We start from the raw sequence: 19,167 nt of genomic DNA, 5'->3' as shown, positions 1-19,167 counted from the left end.
TAATATAATGCCCTGCATTAAACAAATTTTGAAAATTTCTTGTTATCCACCTACATAAATAGAACAATGCAGTTGATTCTGATCTCGCATGAATTGCTAAAATTCTGGTGTCACAATCTACTCGAACGAATGCTGTCAAGCGAGTTTTGATTTTAATGAAACCACATGAACACTCCTCGTTCCCCACATGCATACTCCACTCAAATGCCTTTACACCAGTTGACATACAATTATCGTATAGGACTCCACCAGTTTTTAGCATGGACACAATTTTATATCAATACGTGTGTGTGTGTGTCATTGGGATCACCTTTTGCTGTCCTTATTCTTGTGGCACTTTGACGTCGCCGCTGTGCATTTTGCAAGAAATAATAGTTAATTATGACGGGCAGACATATGCACACATGACATATGAACTGCCATAAAGACCGCATGTACGCCAATGTATGCGTCAATGTGCATACGAGTATATGTGCGTGTGTTTGCATGACTATTTATATTTATACATACATACTCTCATACGTATGTGTATTCAACCACATTTCTTTTAATATTGTGCGACACGCTGGCTGGCGGCGCTGTTACACACCTTTGCAGACATGATTCGAAAATTTACGCATTTGTGGGCGCTCTCACATTCCTACAAATCAAGTGAGTTCACTTACGAAAGGATATAGGGTGAAGCAGTGAATGCGCTTCAGGCAGGATATGTGCCAATATATAATAGTGCATAAGGCGACTTGAGCTCAAATGAATTTATTGTGTCCTTGTATCCTTTTAACTTTAATTTAAAGTGCTTTGCGGTTCCAGCTCGACAATGGTGTTTGAGATGAAATGTGGAGTTTCGAACTAATTAGTAGAAACAACTCAAATGACCGCTTAATTTAAGGGAACTAAACTAAAATTTCATCAAATTTGACCAGCATTATATTGGTACAATTTTTTTTATGTTTGTGTGAAGTTTGAACTCCATATGTCCATTAGTTAGTGTGTGTGGTAGCTGTTTATTTACGACGCGATAGGTTCGTCTGGCGATTTTTGCCATTCGCAATTATTGAACAACGAATTTGCTTGAGATTTTGTGTTTTTAATGCACTCATGGCTAGATTAGGTTAGGTTAAATGGTCGATCGTAACAGGGATCTCACTTGGACAGTTTCTGACGACGGTCCGTTGTGGTACTTCTAACTCCTAAACAAAATTATCATAAATACCCTCATGAATCGACTAAGCGCTTTGGGCCTGCTAAGCGCACGCGATATCCATAGTTCCAGTGCTAGAACGCAAGATGAAAACGGAGAACCCGATGCGAGCGGTGTAAGGCAGCCCCTCTAGCTAGCTCATCGGCTTTGCAGTTTTCAGCGATTCCGCTATGACTAGGTATTCAAACGAGTCTAATAAAGAAGTAGCCTGATGCTATATCTAATGAGGTTAGACATTCCCTGACTAACTATGAGTGCACAGTTTGCGAGCTCAACGCGAGTGTTGCCGCTCTGCTGTCGAAGTAAATGCTCATCTCCCTGAAAGAAATTGTATTTCGGAGTAGTAAGACTACTGCTACTTTAATAACAGCCACTTCTGTCTGACGAGAAAAACCCCCCACCCACCTTCCCTTCTAGCTTCGACCCATCCGCGAAAATGCTCACTGCGCTTCTTCTACAGTGACTTCTCCACGTCCACATATCCCTAGTTGGTATGTGAAACAATCACCAGGAGTTGCCTCTGCGACACAGTGGTACAAGTTTTCAGAGATCCAATTGGAATATGAAATTGTTGAAAATGTTGTGGAAGTGTTGAACGGGGTCTATTTTATCATGAACATGGCTAAAGTTCGCGACGTAATTGAACATACATTTTATCTGGTAAAATATATAGCTTTGCGATCAATTCATAATGCGAAAAAACCCTAAACCCTATATCAGACAACATCACTTTTCTTCATATACCGAAGTACATACATACATACGTAAAGGCAAAAGCAATTTGCGAAATTCCTGTTGTAAAGACTTTCATATTTACGCGCGCGCGCACTGTGACAATTGCCACCAATCCTGTGATGGCGACACCGTTAGAGACGGCGGTCATATAAAAACACCGCAAGACTTCTCGGAGCTCACTTGTGTTATTAATTAATGAAGCCCATTAAATAGACTCCTGAACCCCCCCAAAGGCGCCCACCTCTCTACCCACATATACACACGAGGGCACACACATACACACAAAGCCACTTGAGGCCACTCAAACACAACAAAGTGAAACTATTGCCAGAGAGAAGTGTGCGCCATGAAGTGCTGTGCCATATGAAACCTTTGGCAGGTATAAGTAGCCATCCTAACGTCAACACACAGATGCTATATGACTATATATAGTATATATTACTGACAGCGCGGCGTTCTCGGAAAGTGTGCGCACTAAGCGCTCGAAAGACAGTCAGTCAAGTCATGTTTGACATTTTGGCGCACGTTTAGTCCTTCAGTCAGCCATATTTGCCATACGTGTTCTGCATGAGCTCGTAGGGCAAGGCTAGTGAGCCGCACTTTACTCACAGTTGTCGCAAATATTGTAGTATACACTCGCATGTGCCGTTATGCTTATGCATATGCTTGTGTGTGCTCGCGCGTTCTCAAGGAGTTGTTATCCTTTTTCCTGCGAGCGCTTTCAAACAGTATCTATTTCTCCGCTACAAATATAGCATATCGGCACGCGGTACTTGCAAATATTACAAGCAATTAGAGCGCCACAGCAGCGAATGTGCGGTGACGATGGTGCCGGGCAGGCGGATCCGCTAGTTGCAAATGGGTGGCAAAGTGACATATGGCGTTAGAGCACAGGTGGTGAGGGGGAAAATTGTTTTTAAATTTAACGGAAAGCACTTTACAGACACACTCGCACGCTTGTGACCCAACTAACGAACCTTTGCGTTGGCGAAATGCGAAATGCAAGAGACAAATCGACAATAGATGAAGCGCGTAACTATTACAAAGGGTGCATATTTAAAGCGCGCAACTTGTTGGCTGTGCGTGCGCGGGAATGAGTCGAAGGTCTACGGCAACGTATGCACGTGTGTGTGCATATGTGCGTATGTGTATGGATATTTACAAATACTTACACACACGCAAGCTCATACAAAGCTGTGCCAGCAAGCACTTATTGCAAACTATTTTCCATTTTTGCACATTATGCTTGTACCAGCGCTCGCTCGGCTACATACAACTGACAAGGTGTGCTCATCTAATGACTTGCGCCGGGTAATGGGTATTGATTGTATTTGGAATACAAATAGCAAAAAGTAAATACAAACGAAGAGCAACAAGCAACAAGCAGCAAGCAGATGGAATACATTGTGAAGGCCATTAAAAATTCGCATACTTTTCTCAGTCCAAATAAAGCAACACGCCATGCAAAGAGATTGTTGGGGATGGGACGCCATGGCGTATACTTGGCACGTTAACAAAGTGATTTGCATATGAGCATAAGTCCAAGTCCAAGCTACCCAGCGGAAAATATTGAATCGCAGACGGAAGCGTCGCTGCTCTAGAGCACAACGGCACACTTAGAACACACAATGGCATGGGGGAGGGGCGTAAAGTTGGCTGCGGTTCAAGTATGCTTATATTGGTAGTTAAGGGTTAAATTAACGAATCAAAATAAATAGTAGAATAGCCAATATCACTGCGTTGCAAACTGCAATAACGAAATAGCTTGTGCGAGTTAAGTGCGAGATTAAATTTCATTGCTAAAATACTGCTATCACTATCTCCTTAAATTGGGTACTTTAAAAATGTTCCACTTTAAAACCTTACTACATAAAAGAGCGAGCCACTTGGCTGAAGTGTGTACCAACTTTACTTAGGGTGGAGAGGGATGAAGTGGCATTTGCAACTATGCTTGGACTACAATTAGTTACAACTGACGCACTTGAATTTCCCAGAAAAGCTAAAGAAGTACATACAAGATGGATAAATTATATTTTTCTGTTGAAATAAAATTGTTTGTTGTAGTTTTTTAGAATCAGCACTCGATTATGAAGCAAGTTTTTGTTAGTAAAAGCTCACCTTTAAGTCAATGAAATACGAGAGGTTCCAGCTAAAAAAATATTAATTCAAAGATTTTCTAAATTTACTCCATATGGGGTGCGAAAACTAGACCAAGTGCGTCTTAAATAAATATTAGAAGATAGAAATTCCCTTGATAAAATTCACCACGATTTCGAGATAAGCAAGAATATCGCTTTTATTACACCCGGAATAGGCTGCCATAAAGTTTGTAACACGCAGAAGGAAACGTCGTAGACCCTATGAAGTGTGTGTAGACCATATTCGTCTGTCAGTATATACGCAAACAAGTCACTACTCAGTTTTTGTATTATCGATCTGAAATTTCGCAAACATGCTTTTCTTCCCAAGAAGATGTCTATCGGAATCGTTGATATTGGACTATTTTAGAGCTGTCATACAAACTGACCCATTATGACAAAATATGGCACAGATTTTTAGCTACCACCACAATCTCCCAACATATTGTTGAGATCAGGTCATTATAGCATGTAACTAGAATACAAACTGATCAATCAAAATCAAGTTAAAGATCTTTTTATACCCTTTTATGCTATAAAAAACGCACTTGTTACGGGTATATTTTAAATACATTTTTGATTACAGGTATGGGCAGCAGTATGACAGCACCTGTATTCGGTCTTAGTTTGGAACAAAAAGCTTTTTCTAAACGTGGGTATCCGCTGAGCTTTTACTTGTGAGATTTTACAGAATTAAAGCCCTATACAAAATAGCCGTAATATCAGTTGGCTCTGTTAAATCTATGCTACAAAATTAACGGAATCGTTTATATTCTTGGACAATGGTAATAGCTCGAAAGTGTTGAGGGACTTAGTTATACGTATTTGAGAATGGGAAAACTGTTTCGTTGGGGGAATTTGAAGAGTGCTGTAAGCACACATAAGTGTTCTAAGCCATTTCGATTACAAATATAATAATTTGAGAAGTTCGAACGGTAAGCCCCTACGATGTTGACTTTATTACTTACGTTAAAATATTTATCAAATTGGCAAAGTATACAAATGTACTTGCTTAACAAAAATAGTTTTTCTAATCTGAAGTCAATTAAATATAATATAAAATGCAAAGAAAGCGAGTATTTAGTAATAAGAAATTACAGCTAAAATGAATACAAATATATTGCTCTCGCTAAGCAGCAATTCACTTCCGAAACAATTACTCGCTCGAGCGGTCAAAGGTGGCATATGTACGAGTTATGAAAGGTACATATGCACCTCTATACCATACATGACATACAATAATATTAATGAATATGAGATTTATTTCACCACTGGGAGTATGACACCCACTGGGAATGAAAAATAACAGGACTTGCGAATGGACAGACAATCGACACAAATAGACAGTTTGGCTGACAGGAAAACAAATAGTCGTTGATGTACTAGTACATACATACCGTATGCACTCGTACATATGTATGTATGTAGATTCATATATACAATAATATTATATATTCGCGAATCACAAATTTTGTTTGTTTTTCTATAGGTGTTGTGCGTTTCCATTGTAGACTTTGTAAATATGAGTATTGGTATGTAGGTGTGTGTGTGTGTGTAATTTACCAAATGAACAAAATTTCATGAAATCAAAAGGAAGGGGTGAAAGTGGCGGTTGCGGGTATTTTTCAACGATTCGCAAAGATGAAAGAATTTATATTTATTATGGTAAAATAAATAATATTTTGCTGATGATAATTGGTAGAATTTCCTACAATATATATCATCATTACATGCGCCAAATTAACACAGATTATTTAAGGAAAAGTTTTCATAACTAACCACAAAGTATAAATGTGTAATTTTAATTGATTTATAGTCGACTGAAGTCACTTGCTGGTTCATTGCTGCTGTTAGCTTAAATGGTAAACACAAAATTTTTACGAAGGGGCTTCACGAAAAAGTTAAACAGGGTATAATTAAGCGAATTTCTAATAACTTTATGTTAAACCTTATTGACCAGAAAGTTTGCGGAAACTGTAAATAAAATGAAAACTTCTTTATTAAATTTATTTTGTCGCCTTCAAAATATGCTCCTTCCTAAAGCGAAACCACATATGCCAGCTTTTTTTCCAATCATTGAAACATGCTTTGTAGGCGTTGTCCGGGATCGCCTTCAGTGCCCACTGCGAATTTTCTTTTACGACTTCAATCGAGTCGAAACGGGTTCCACGGAGTGGTAACTTGAGTTTTTTAAACAAAGGAAAGTCGCATGGGCGACCAAATCCGGTGAATACGGTGGTTGATCGAGCATTGACTCGTCTCATGTCCAAATTATCGGTCCAAATCAAACGAACTGCTTCGCGGCCGATGTTTAGCTTAAGTGCTATTTCTCTAACACTTGCACGATTTCCTTCAATATTTTGATGTTATCGTCAGTGGTAGACGTCGAAGGACGACCGGAACGAGGCATGTCTTCGACGGTTTCGCGACCTTTCTTAAAGGCTTTGTACCAGTCGTAGACTTGAGTTTGCGATAGAATAGATTCACTATTAGCCTTTTCTAATATTCGCAATAATTCCGCACACGAAATTTGGTTCGAAACACAAAATTTGATCCGAGTTCTTTGTACAATATTTTTTTTCCATTGTAAAAATCGGAAAACACTACTGAGGTCGACTGATTTCAACAGATGCTGCAAACAAACTGGTTGACAGATTGCGCTCATTTTTGGCATAGTAATTAAGGACAATGCTACCAACTTAAAAAAAAAAAGTGCTGAAAAATATTCCGCGCGGGCAGTTTAAATGACAATTTTTGGAAACTGGTCACAATGTATATGTAAGAAAGTTCAAATATCAAAATGTGCTATCATTAGTGTGAAAACTTCGATCTAGATTATTTGAATTTTTACATAAAATGTGGGGCTATGTGAAAATTATGTGGACATAAAAGTTTTAGATCTTTTTATTACCTACAACTTTGCCATGTAACTTTTTTCCATTAAACATGTAGTTTGGCCGGTAATCAAGATAAACCTTGTTTTACACTTAAAAATTCCACCACCCTCTTCATATCGCACGTAATTTTTTTATTTTTATTTTTGTTATATTCTCCTACTTTTCCCATGGGTTTCATCCTCCTGACACTGGTCTACGCGAAATTGAAAATATTTCCCAGTATAAGTGTTACATATGTATATATATATTATATATACCTACTATAATAAAAAAAATCTTTCCGGAATAAGCTTTTTTACTTTTAACATCTCCCTTAAGGATGTTGTTTAACGCTACGTTATAAAAAATATAACTATTTTAAGTTTTACTAAATTCATTATTCATCAAATCACCTTTACTAAAGCTAACCTACGTTTAGATTATGAAGTAGGATATGAAAAAGAACAATCTTCCTTAAAAAAAGCTCGTTTCTGGTGACAGTTTTGTCCCTCAACATTTCGCTTCTCATTTTCTTGCTCCTCCGAGTAAGCTTTGTCAAGATTTAGGAAGCCAACATGTGTGGAACAAGTAAGAGAGGGCATAAACGAAAAGAAACTTTCAAAGTTATATGGCCTAACATAGGTTGTTGCTGTAGATTATCTGGGATAATCGACCCCTCTTACTATAGAATATATATCCATTTAAATTTATAATTGATCATTTTCTTGCAGTAAATTAGTACTGACTTTCGGTCGGTAGACAGCATATTGTGGATATTTCTTTTTGAAGATCTTGGTCTAAATACCATTAAATGCATAGAACAATATATAAAGTTTTAATGCTGGTACTAGTATACAAGCCGTACTGAAATGATCTTTTGGAGCATTTCGAATTGAACTGAATGCATTTTCAAATAAAATATAATATAAGTCTTGAATGCTCAGTGAATTTATCAAGCGTGAGCTCTCTTTGGAAAACTTAAACTTGGTCTTCAGGTCAATCGATTGAAAATAAGCATAGTTACCTAGGTTGTATTTGTAAAACCTTAAAATATTTATTTTTACTCCAAGTGTTCCAGAAAATCTTGAATTATCTATGCTTTTAGGAATATCCAATTGTACTCAAAGGTAATAATAATATAGGTAATTTCCTATCACATTTGGTGCCACATTCCTTGCCATAAATCTTATGGGTTTTGCCAACTGGGTTGTGGGCTGTTCGCGCAAATCAACAATCGTTAGTATGTTGACGTTGATGGCAAGGATTATGATGTTGATGGAATCACAATTTTTACGATTGTGTTTTTTTCGTCATTTTTATTTCGACGCTGAAAAGTAATTTGTGCAAGTACATCCCTAGAAACATAGCGAGCATGTGCGGGTACATACATACATATGTATGGTATGTAACTGTATAAAGGTGTTCATATGCAAAAAGGGGTACATACTCGTACATATGAATGAGCATATGCGGCTGTGCATGTGTGTGTGTTGTCATGACAAATTTGCTCACTCGCAAATAGTTAAATATAAGTTGCTATGGAAATTTGCAATTCTTTCTATTTTTTAGCATTCGACACTATAAATTTCTACATGTTTATAGTTGAAGCTGTTCGACATTTCATTTGTAAAATGAAATATAAACAATTCGCTGGCTGGATGCTATGGCAATCTGTACATTTGAAGGCGCCTAAGTATTTGCTATATATATAGCAAAGAGAAACACTTATTATGTGTGTTTGTATGTACAATACTATATAAATTTACAGTTAGTACAGTAGTGAAAATAGCACACGTGCGTTAATGCTCCTGTCTATCAGCTTATTTTATGAAGGTGCACTAAGCACACACTAGTCTTAAGTTTAAAAAGAATTTTTACTTGGCTATATATGCGAACATGTACGGGTGTCTGTGTGTGTGTGAATAGTATTTACTGCCATTGCTCGGCTGTTGGTGGCGTTTGTGCTAATTTATGTGCTCATGTTAATTGACAGCTTAATTTCCTTGACAAATGCGATTTGCGGCTCCTTTTGAGGTGCCCTGTTGAAACATGCCCACAAAGATGGCGCATTCGACACAGAGCATCGAAGCCGCAGCTTGAATGCACAAGCCAAAGCGAAAGAAAATAATACAAAGAAAAAGAACTTAAGTGGAAACTGAAGAAAGTAATAGCAATAGAACCACAAGGGTCTGCGTGTCTGAGACTACTTATGTGGCTGAATGCACAATGTAGAAAGTAAAATTATAAACCTAATGTCGGATATGCGTGTGTGTGTGCGTAGGTGTAGGTGTAAGCGTAAGTGCGGCGCGTCTGCAAAAAAATGGGCAAAGTTTGTCACAGACCAACCGCAGCGCCTCACACTTTTGGCGCCTATCACTACAAATTATTTTAATACCCTTTGACTCAAAAACAAATACATAAACCTCCTGCTCTAATACACACAAACACACAGTTACACACACAGACACACATACGCACACGCCCAACACATTAGTTGTCAATATAATTCTCAGCTTGTGTTTTTTTTCTTACTTAAGTACACTTGCCTTGTTGCTCTTTATTTATATTTACTCTTTCGCTTTGTGTTATACTGTTTTACGTCGGGTTCTAAGCACATGTCCCAAAGGGGCTGGTTCGACAGCAGTGTAATGTCACCGATAAGAATCTCGGGAAATCGACACCCACCTTGAAAACAAGAACAACTTGTCTGAGAGCGGTAAGAAAGGAAAACAAACACACACTTTTATTGCTCGACTGACTTTAGCAAATAAGAGTCGTGTGTGTGTGAACGGATTTCATTTAAGCTATTATATTTTCTCAATTTTCAAATGCAAACATATGTCTGTGTGTTTGCGCATCGCCATCTGGCCTTTCTCTTGCCGTTTCTTTTCTTCTTTTCTCAACACTCGAATAGCAATTTACGTTTCCGCTTTACACGAGGTTGAAGGAGAAATCCTTTGTGAGAATTTATTCTGACAAGTATTTAATTTAGAGTTTCCTCTAAAAATGCCAGCAAGGATTACGAGTGCCAAAACCGATTTCAAATATTCATTTCTGTAGAATGATTTCACTAGGTATCTGATAGTTGTAGAAATAAGCCAAAGAGTTTAAAAAATAATTGTTAGTAAAGCGACAAGCTTTACATTTCTAACTAGGGATTTAAGTTTAAAGAGAATTTTGAGTTTATTAATAACTTTTGTTTTGATAAAAAATTAAAAAAATATTATAAAACTTTGTTATGAAAACCTGAATTGAATTTTATTTCTTCACGCAGCCAAGACAAGTCAATATATAATATCTCAAAAAGTTGTGAAACAATTTATTAAAGATTATTTTTAATTATGTTGTATAATTTTAAACAAAATATGAACATATTTTAAACGTTATTTTTAAGGACATTCTGTTTGAATTATTCACATTCATTATTCACAGATTTCAAAGACTAATCGTCCGACTAATGAATACCATCCAGTTAGAAATAACAATAAACTTATCTGGGAAGCGAAGTTAGCAATAAAGATCTTTCATTCTTGACTTAACAGGTTAGTTTACCTTATGAAGTCAACACCGTCGACGGATTGTCTAGTAAAATTACTCAAACGATATATTTTACCATTGGTTTTTAAAAAATTATTACAAAAAAAAAACCTTTTACTTCGGTTGCATCGAAGCTATAATACCCTCACATACACACAGCATACATATGTTATATATATAGCATATATACATAAATTGTTTACGTTGGATCCCACACAATTTATCAATCGTTCAAAATAAAGCTAGTGTCGATTGGTCGAGAGAAATGTTAAAAAATACGATAGTGGTGCTTCGTGACAGGTGATGAATCTTGGATTTACCTGTATGAGCCAGAAAGTAAACAACAGTTGTCTGTATGGGTGTTTCAAGATGAGCCGATTCCAGCAAAAGTTATTGTAAACAACCATTTGTTTTGTGTTTTCTTTCAAGAAATCAGGAAAACCAAATATCGAAGACGGATCACTCTTCACCACGATAATGAGCGTCAAAACATTGATTTGGTGAGTCAACCACCGTATGGTCCTGATTTGGCACCAAATGACTTCATTTTATTACCGTACGTAAAAACTAAATTAAGACGTCAACATTTTTCGACACTTGAATAGGCGATTGATGCGTTCAGAACGCAGGTTGTGGAGATACCTCAATCAGTGTGGCAAATGCGTTTCGACTATTGGTTTGAACGCATGCAAGAGTGTATAGATCTTAATGGAAAATATTTTGAAAAACAATAAAGTTATTTTCGGCAATTTTCATATAATAACTATATATGCAATAATGACTCGATCTAAACAATTTATTTGAAGGTTATACTTCTGCCTTGGAAAATAATTCGTGCCAAATTTCGTGATGATATCTCGTTACATAAAAAAGTTTTCCATACAAGGACATGATTTTGATCGTTCAGTTGACAGCTATATGCTATAGTACGGTATTACCGACAAGTGAGCAGCTATTTGGAGAGAAAAGTATGTGTATAAAGTTTCAGATCGATGTCTAAAAAACTGAGGGTTCGCGTATATACATACATACAAACCGATTCAATTACTCGTAGTACAAATTCCCATGTTTTAGCCTTGTGATTGCAAATATTATAATATTTACATATATGTGATATGTGAACGCATGATTAGTTGTGAAATAGGTTAATTTTACATATTATCATATTCATGAAATATAAACAAATATAAAATTGAACAATTATAACGATATTATTGAATAAATTTAGATAAATTGGCCAATATCTAAATTGAGTTATTAAATCCTTTAGATCGAACTATGTTGTCTTTCGGTTGTTGTTATTGTTATAGCAGTAGGAAATATCATCCAAAATCATATCGCTGTTTGCTCCAAGTTAACAGACCTACTTGTAGATGTGTTAAAAATCCGGGTTCGTTTCGGTTACGTAGACCCGCCAGTCGTGGGAACAGATTGCTTTTTTTGTATAAATATTCGCTGAAGCGGACGTTTTTATGTTCTAAAGAACATGTGACTGACTAGTAATAAAATAAAAATTTAAAATTTTTCATACTGATTTATTTTGAATTAAAAACTAGCTAGTTGGTATTAAATTTTCTAAACAGTGATTAAAAACTTAATTGTTGATTAAGTGTATATACAAGTTCTATGCATATAATAGATATATTATTTGTACTGTTTATATAAGTAGTATGTGCACAGACCCAATTTATAGCTTTAGATTTTATAGAGCCATAAATTAGCTATACCTCCTGCTATAACTATTCTTTGTTTTTGTCATAAATAATCTTCAATATGTTCGAAAATTGATCTTCATTGATTGAATGTCGATGTTTGGCTTTTATGCATGCAAAAATTAGATGCCTTGGAACTTATTTTAAAGACTTTTTTTTTTTAATTTTCGACTAGTTTATCTGTAAAATTCGTCAATATATAGTAATTTAATTAACTTAAAAATAGTTCACAACTGCTTGCAGTTTATAATTTTTATATTAGTTTTCTACATTTCTGTTTATATTTTACATATTTGTAATGTATATTTGTACATACGTTTGCATTTTGTCTTTCATGAGCACTCAAAAATCGCGATTCTTTCAAGCACGGCTTACAAATAATTGTAATTATTTATTTATGTTTAGACAGCTGCAATTAAGTTTTTAAAATATTTTATTAAGCTGTTTGGAATATACTATATTTTTATATTTTTTTAAAATTTTTTTTATATATTTCTAAAATTTTTTTCATGTAACCTTTATAATTTTTAGTTCAGTAAATTTAATTTATGAAATTCTCTTTGAAAACTCTTTAAACTAGTCGTTCTGGGTCCACGTTTACTAACGGCTGTGTATAATTCACAATCCAGAAGTTGCAAGCACAAGTGTACATACGTTGTTTCTTGAACATATTTGCTTATGTTCGTGCATTTAGGGCTTGTATGTATGTATGAGCAGCAGCGTGTGTTTTTAAATATTGCAACTTAAGCAAAAATATACACAATTAGTGCGAATTTTCTTTTACCACAATTTCAGCCGCGTTTTGTTTTTTCTTAAGGTATATTTACTTATGTATATTTGTATTTATATGTATTTGTATAATATGTATGTTTGTAGCATTGAATATTTAATTTTTGTGTTTTGTAATAACTGTGTATTATGCACTTTGCACTGGACATTTTTTAAATCACTTTAAAATTGATTTTTTTTAGAGAAAATTAAATGAAAATTCGCAAAATACAGACATGCAGATATATGGAAAAATGTTTATTGTAAAATCAACCGAAATTCGTAATGATATTGACCGAAATCCCAAAAGTCAATGGAATTAGCCATCAATCGGGTTGGGTTATGGCTGAGCGAGTGAGCATTGCCGCCGATTGACGCTGAGGTTTGCGGCTATAAATTTGTATTGTTATGGTTGCTAAATTTTCAGCACATTATTAAAAATGTATAAATGTATATATGTATGTGTGTATGTAAATACTCGTATGCATGTTGTGCGCTTATTTTTTGCACCATGTGATAGAAATATTGTTGCTATTGTTGCTTTCAGCGTTTAGCCAACAATTGATTAACACGTTCCAAAGGCACACTTGAATGGCATTAATGGCACATATGCAACGCACACACCTACATTTGCCTGCATAAGTGGCATTTATATACATATAAGTAATATATATATATATATGTATGTATGTTTGTATGTGCACGCAGCCATCAAGCAGCCACTCAATCACGAAATAAACATTTTCAGAACCATTTATTTTAATTGGGAGAAATTGCAATATTTCTATTATATTTAAGTGGATTTTAATTGAAATGGAATTGCTTGACGCTGTTGTGGTAGATATTTATTGTTGTTGTAAGTAGCTTGTAGCCACCAATTCACCGCCGCTTGCTTACAATGCATTAATTTCTACTTTCCCATACACACGGCTACACGCAACACTTTAAAATATAATCGCCAATATGAAATCAATTCAAATAATTAACGCTCAGTGATATTTTGATTCGCACCTTTTTGAAATTATAATTAAAAATTGTTTATACACGCAAAAACGACGTACTGCAATATTTAGTGCCGTTTTTAATACCGTTTTTTACGCTACTCTGTCAGCGGTACACTATATTTTCCGACTTTTTGTTTTTCTTAATTATATTGTTATTTTTGTTATTATTGCCATTGTTGTTGTTATAACTTGCAAATTTTTATTTATAAATTTTGTTTGATTAATTTATATTTTTACAAATTATATATGTATATATATATATTTCCAAATTATTAATTGCCGTTGCAGTATTAGAATATGATTTTTAATTAGTAAACACAACAAAAAAATTAAGAAGCGTAGCGCTGCTTTTCTCCGCTAAGCTTTGCGAATCATCAGTCGACACCGGTTGTTGTTTTACTACTGTTGAGTGGAATTTTCGCAACGAAAACGAAAATTAAAACGATAACGAAATTGAAAATGAAAATGAAACAACAATTACAACAACTACATCGTAATAGGAATTTGTTGCTGTACACACACGCGCACCAGTTACCAGCGCGACTCACCCACCCACTAAGAATCAGCTAGTGGCAGCAGTAAATAATGCCTGCATAAGCGATTGTATGTGTGTGAGTGTATTTGCGAAGCCGAAACTGTGCACACACAAACGTGTACAGAGTTTCGGAGAGTCGAGTAGTGAGAATAGAACGGCAAACAGCACTCAACACAGCGCCACTGCAGCACGCAGTGCTGCGTCCGAGAGCAGGACACGACGAAGTGAGGTGTGCTGAAGGTCGGCTACGGCGTGCGCGCCAAGCAGCGCGTCATTAAAAGCGTCAATGGGCCAGTAGTAGAAACGTAGCAACAGCCAAAACAACAATATAAACAACAGCAAAACGAACGAAAAAAAAAGATGTCGGGAACAGCAGCAACAAAAATAAAGCGCCTAAGCGAACAACTTGGAAAACAACACACAATGCATATATCGGTAGTATAACAACAATAACAACAAGTGCGTTTGGTCTATAAATACAAGCGTTGAGTGGGAGATGCGACGAGACAATGCAGACGCTATACGGCAAGGGGAAAATGGCCAGAACATTATGAGCACTCAAGCAGGAGGCAAGTTGGCATGGTAGAAAAGCAAAGCATTCAGTCAGTCAGTCATGCATATGACTATGCCACCACGATTTTATGTAAGGCACATACTCGACATATTCGTATACATGTATGTATAGTATTACGATTCATGCATCTGTATTAGAGTTGCCACTTTAGTAAGTTTCGCCAAAATTTTTGAAAAATATTAGATTCTTGTAATTTGAGGTTATGTTTGTATATATAATATTTTTGTATGGGACTCGATGTTAAGCCTGATGATCTTTTGTTCAAATGAAATTACTTCCAAAATTCTCGTTTGAGAACTCGGCAATCAACAGTTTATAAACGAGCTTCACAAATAAAATTAATTTGATTTTGATCAGCAAGTTTGTATGGCAGTGGTCCGATCTAAAAAATGTATTCGGAGATTATAACGCTGCTTTGGATAATATTATACTCTTATACCAAATTTCGTGAAGATACGAGTACTTATTTCGCACAATAAAATAGTTGTTCATACGAGAACTTGTTTTTGATCGTTACACGTTTACACGTCAAATTTCGTGAAGATATCTTGGCAAATAAGGGTGCAGGGTACAGAGTATATTAAGTTTACCTCCGCATTTCACACAAATTGAAGGATCAAAATCAAGTTCTTATGAAAAAAACTTTTTTTATTTGCCAAGATATCTTCACGAAATTTGTAAAAATTATAGTTTAAAAAAGAATGATAGTTACTTTAGGAAAATTTATTTGCCACTACGTTGTCTTTGAATATTAAATTTTATTACCCTGCATATTACTTATAGGTGCGAAACTAATAGAAATATAGTATAATTTTTTTCGCCTCACTGTGCTATAGACTTGCTTACCGCCTTTCAAAATTATGAATGTATTCGCTCAGCTGAATTCAAGTGCAAAAGGAAATTTAGGAAACTCATTTTCCAGCTGCTGCTACTTGTACTGTTCGAGATTGTACTATGCTCTAGAGACGTATATAGGTGAAATTGAAGTAACAATAACAGTGACACCTAGTAGTATTACAGTAACATTCGCAAATGGGATGAAACTTTCTCCCAGTCGGGCAGGGAGGTACAATCGCACCTTCGCGCTACAATTGAAATCGGAACAACATGTCGGCGGTTGGGGACTAAGGTAGCTGTATGCACTGGGTTACATTGGTGTTGAAAAGCACTCAACAGCAACGCACACTCATTTGCGGTTGCATGAGCATTTGCGGCGCACAGTCGGAGAGCAAGTGAAGTTACACGTTGTGCGTTGGAACGTGCTCAAAAAGCAACAGTTAATGCTCTTAACGGTAAAAGCAATGATGAGCATTACGAAAAGCGTGGGAGCGTAAAAAGGGGTAGCAGGGTCAACTGAAGCGCTGTACTTGCGGCACGCTTCTAATGTGTGGGAAAACGGGCAGATGACACTCGAAGAGAGTGCTGTTTATTTTTTTCTTTGCTTCAATTATATTTTGACAAGCCTATGAAGCACACATGTGGGGCGGACTGTTGAAAGGCACCCCTTGGGGTTGCTTGATTTGATGTTCGCGGAAAGCTCATTATTATGTTGCAAACTCTTTGTGTGTCATGATGACTTTTTAGATGATAATTGTGTTGTTGATTATGTTGCCCATTTTTTGTTGTTTTATCATCAACGATTTTGTTGATGTTGCCGCGATAGCACGAGTTGATGACAAAGATAATAATGTAAATGCTTTTGTATGTTCAGGGGCGGGTGAGTGAGTGTGTGCGCGTTTGTTAGGCACTCGGAAGAATGACAGGCACAGATAGGCAAATATTTGAGTTCAATGCATTTAGACAAGCCATCACAAACATCAACTGGTTCGGTTGACAAAGCGTTGAGAGCGCCTTGCAGTTCCAGAGTAACTCCCCGCACACGATGGAAGAGCGAAAAATTTATTTATTAAACAATAAGGTAATTATAACTGCTTGGAAATATTCGATGAATTTGTTTGCAAAATTTGGGAGAGTGGACAATAATTAAAGGCAAAAAAGTTGACAAATAAATAATTTAGACCAAAAATGAAAATATAATGCACCATAAAATCTTGACAGAAGAGTATGTAATAACCGCAAATTTAAAGTATATAGATAGTTTTTTAACCAACATAGATATTAAACCAATTTAGAGAAATATTTAGGTACATATAGATTGAACTAGAAAGTTCTCTCAGAGGATCTTCCGAAAGATCAGACAACTCATATATACTGGTATTGAATTGGAACCGCAATGGAATAGGTAATAGTTGAGCCATTGGATATATTTTTTTTATATAAAGCTTGCCACGAAGTTTCTAACATCCAGGAGAAAATGTCGGAAATGCTATAAAATATATATGTACATATAATTAATCAAAGTGATGAGCTAAATCCTTCAGTTTTTGAGATATCGATCTGGAATTTTCCACACATACTTTCTACACACATTTGTCGAAATCGCCGATCTCGGACCACTATATGATATAGTTGCCATACAAACTGATCGATCAATATCGAGTTCTTGTATGGAATACTTTTTACAAGGCAACGCTACAGTTTCCGAATAATTTGTTCAGATCCACCCACTATAGCATATAGCTGCCATACAAACTGACCGATCAGGGTATTATAGCTTTTGTGCAATCGTAATTAACTTATTTTTGTTTTTAGATAATTTGAACTTAAAAAAATTTGTATTGTTTAATATATTTACGGCTTAATAAGAGGCGGGAAGTACAAATTTATTTCGAAAATAAAATTAGGGAAGTCTTAAATCAGTTTTTTACTTGACCACATTAACTGTAATTAGTACCATTATTAAAAACTAAAAAAAGAACACAAAATGTATACTACCCTCCCAATTCATTCATATTTGTTATATATTTATGTATTACTCCGCTTACATTAGCACTTATTTACATAAAATTTCGGGGGTTTTACACCTACTTTTGTTCGACATCGTCAAAGTTACGAAAGTTAATTTGCTTCCTTTTGAATAATTACGCTCAATGAACACCAGAAATTACGCCAAATTCTTATAAACACTTATATATGTATGTAAGTGTAACATAAATTTATGCTGGAACTCATAAGGGGTGTCATGTGTATACGTGGAACCAAAGTGTTTACCGCAAGAGTTAATTAAATCCCAGCCTTAATTATGTATCAAGAGGGCAAGACCAAACATTAGGTATCAACAGTACAAAATCACATACATAATCGCCCCATGTTTCATAGTATTATTAATTTGGATGAATATAATATATGTACATAAGTATATATTGAAAAATATATTTTATAAAAAATTTTCAAACAAGTCGATGAAATATTTTCACTATTCTACAAATACAGAAAATTTATAAAACAAATTAGCGTTATTCTCTTCAGGCTTTCTCCTTGTAGCCGCTTAGTTAAATAAATATAAGCGAAAAATATTTAATTAATTTTCTCAAAAATTTTACTCTTCTTGGAATATATATAAATATCCCTTAAAATTTGAAAACAATTTATACAGAACTTTTTGTTTTAAATTCTTAAAAACTGCCTTTTTAGGCTTTAGATGAAAAATTTTTTCTTATTAATAATATGATCAGTAGAATATATTAAACGGTCGATGCAGGCTCAGTAATTAATGACTAAGCAAGCAGTGTGTGGATTATGGGTAAGGTCAACATTTAAAAATGATATTATATTACAAGACTAAAAATTCGACTGCGAATTAATAAATTGAACTCAAGCGCAAATGCTCGTTGGGTTTACTCCCCATACTCGGCCGTTAAATTTAATTTTTTAATAACAGGTGGTGACGTGAGCACCACAGGGGCTATAAATTCTCTACACAACCGACATATAAGAATTTGTAGATATGTATGTGCGGTTTCGAATATACGATACAATATACAAGTAAAGAGAATGTACTAAATACGACACCAAACACACTAAATCAACTAATGAAGTGAACAGCAAGGACCTTAAGAATAATGGGCACTCACAAAAGTACATATAGATATACAAGTATATATACATACATATGAACGTGTGCATTTAGTGCGCAAAAGGATTAAGTGAATGTGTTGAGTGTTACGTATGGTAAGCAGAAGTGACA

General features: G+C 35.4%; 1 protein-coding gene across 1 annotated transcript in view; it reads right to left on the bottom strand.

Moving 5' to 3' along the window:
* Positions 1-14,366, bottom strand: part of KCNQ (KCNQ potassium channel) — a 53,281-nt gene extending 38,915 nt beyond the window's left edge. The window contains exon 1 of the mRNA XM_036370169.2: positions 13,979-14,366. The gene's annotated coding sequence lies outside the window, so the exon portion shown is untranslated. The remainder of the gene's footprint in view (positions 1-13,978) is intronic.
* Between the last annotated feature and the right edge of the window lie 4,801 nt (positions 14,367-19,167).

Source organism: Bactrocera oleae, chromosome 4, assembly GCF_042242935.1.
Source record: "Bactrocera oleae isolate idBacOlea1 chromosome 4, idBacOlea1, whole genome shotgun sequence".
Taxonomy (NCBI): Eukaryota; Metazoa; Arthropoda; class Insecta; order Diptera; family Tephritidae; genus Bactrocera; species Bactrocera oleae.
This window is presented reverse-complemented; position numbering and strand designations above follow the sequence as displayed.